Source organism: Rattus norvegicus, chromosome 14, assembly GCF_021556685.1.
Source record: "Rattus norvegicus strain SHRSP/BbbUtx chromosome 14, alternate assembly SHRSP_T2T, whole genome shotgun sequence".
NCBI lineage: Eukaryota > Metazoa > Chordata > Mammalia > Rodentia > Muridae > Rattus > Rattus norvegicus.
The window spans coordinates 23,441,950-23,444,834 of NC_141547.1; positions in this window are offsets into that span (position 1 = coordinate 23,441,950).

The following is a 2,885-nucleotide window of genomic DNA, read 5'->3' on the forward strand; positions in this document are numbered from 1 at the left end:
TCATCTTAATTTTTATAACATTGTAAGCAAAAGGTTTGATTACAGTAAAAGTAAGAAGGTATTTGTTGAACTAAATAAAATTTTCATTTGTACCACATTTGCATATCTAGAAGTTTTACATATTGAAACAAAAACGAGATTAAAATTTCATGAAAATTAAATTACTGATCATTATATAAAATTATATAAAATTAAATATTGGGGGAAAACTGTTCCCTTCCACCTTGGGACACCATCTATCAGCTGTGTTCAAAGTGGTAAGAGACTTAAAATACTCCCCCAAAAAGTCCTGAAAACCTTTACCTCCATAATATCTAAGTCTGAACTTTGCCCTGGCAAAATACTACACTAGGTCTCTGACCTGGTGGGGTCAAATCACACATCAAAAGAGATAACCATAGATTGGTGAGATGGTTGAACATGTAAAAGTTTTTCTTGCCAAATATGATGACCTCCCCTTCTTTATGGATGTTCCCCTCCCCATCCTCCCCCCAACAATCACGTTCCCTGGTGGTTCAGTCTTAGCAGGACCAAGGGCTTCCCCTTCCACTGGTGCTCTTACTAGGCTATTCATTGCTACCTATGGGGTCAGAGTCCAGGGTCAGTCCATGTATAGTCTTTAGGTAGTGGCTTAGTCCCTGGAAGCTCTGGTTGCTTGACATTGTTGTTCATATGGGGTCTCAAGCCCCTTGAAGCTCTTTCAGTCCTTTCTAAGATTCCTTCAACAGGGATCCCGTTCTCAATTCAGTGGTTTGCTGCTGGCATTCGCCTATGTATTTGCCATATTCTGGCTCTATCTCTCAGGAGAGATCTACATCCAGCTCCTGTCTGCCTGCACTTCTTAGCTTCATCCATCTTATCTAGTTTGGTGGCTGTATATGTATGGGCCACATGTGGGGCAGGCTCTGAATGGGTGTTCCTTATGCTCTGTTCTAACATTTGCCTCTCTATTCCCTGCCAAGGGTATTCTTGTTCCCCTTTTAAAGAAGGAGTGAAGTATTCGCATTTTTGTCATCCTTCTTAAGTTTCATGTGTTCTGTGCATCTAGGGAAATTCGAGCATTTGGGCTAATAGCCACTTATCAATGAGTGCATACCATGTGTGTTTTTCTGTGATTGGGTTACGGGTGAGGAGCTTTTTACAGTTTGTGTTTTCTTTGACAAATGTATCAGTAGAGTCTTTTACACCTCACACTCTCTTCTAATCTCTTGTATTCTGTTGGTGATGCTTGCATCTGCATCTCCAAGTTTGCCTCCATTTGTGTTTTTGTTATTGTTTCCATTTCCATTTTTAGTTTTTGGATGGTTTTGCTCAATTCTTTGACCCACTTGATTTTTTTCTCTGTATTTTTAAAGGTATTTATCTGTTTCCTCTTTAAGGGATTCTTCTTGTTTGCCTGAGTTTTCCTGTATTTCTTTAAAGGAGTTATTCATATCTTCCCTAAAGGTCTCTATCTTCTTCATGAGATAGGATTTTAGGTCACAATCTTGCTTTTCAGGTGTTTTAGACTATCGAGTACTTGCTGTGGTGGAGAACTGCCTTCTGCTAGTGCCAAATGCATTGGTTTCTGTTGCTTATGTTCTTGTGCTTTTCTCTCACCGTCTGATTAGCTCTTGTGTTACCTGCGCTGGATGTCTTTGACTGGAGCAAGCCTCCTGGGAGGCAGGTAGAGCTCTGTGACATGGGTTAGAGCAAGCCTTCTTAGAGGCAGGCGATGCTGTCTCTGGTTATGAAGGATCCTCCTGTGTCTCTGATTAGATGATTCCTCATATGTTCCTGGTTAAGGCAGGTCTCCTGTGCTCCTGATTTGGTGAACCTCCTGGGAGACAGGCAGGCTTCGGGGTACAGGGACAGGATATGCCCTAGTTTCAGACAGAGGTTCAGATCAGGAGAACACATTACACCAAACAGAATAGCTAAGATAAAAACTCACAGGATAGCAAATGCTGGAGAATGAGGAACACTCCTCCATTGCAGGTGGGATTACAAACTTTTACAACCACTCTGGAAATCAATCTGGCAGTTCCTCAGATAGTTGGAAATAGTTCTTCCTGAAGACACATCTTTACTACTCGTGGGGGTATATCTAAAATATGCTCCACCATGCAACAAAGACAGGTGCTGCTCTATGTTCATAGCAGTTTTATTTGCAATAGCTAGAACCTGGAAACAACTTAGATGTCCCTCAACATAAGATAGATACAGAAAATGTGGTTCATTTACATAATGCAATACTATTCAGCTATTAAAAATGAGGACATCATGAATTTTTCAGGCAAATGGATGGAGCTAGAAAATATCACCCTGAAGTAACCCAGACCCCAAATGACATAATGGTGTGTACGTACTGATAAATGAATATTAGCCAAAACATACTGAATACCCAGGATACAACCCATAGTCCATAAGAAGTTTAGCAAGAAGGTAGGACCATGTAAGGATTCTTCAATCCAATCCCTCTTAAAAGGGGAAACAAAATAACCACCGGAGGCAGAAGAAGTGACAGACCTGACTAGAAGAGGGAAGGGAGAAGGGCAAATGGGGAGGGGGGTGGATCAGGTATGGCACAGAGAAAAGGAGAGAATTTCATAGGGCCAAGACAGTAAATGGAAATATGCAGCTTTTAGAAAGTCTCAGAGATCTGGGATATGAGAGACTTCCAGGACTCAATAGGGGTGACCTAGCCAAATTGCCCATCCATTGAGAGAGGGGATTCAAATGTCCACCTCCAATTGAAAGACAAGGTCTCAAGTGGAAGGACAGGGATACTAATCCACTGTCCAATTTTCTGACACATAATTGTTCCTGTCTAAAAGAAATACAGGGGAAAAAGTGGAGAAATGACTGAAGGAAAGCCTGTCTAGTGAACTGCCCAACTTGGAATC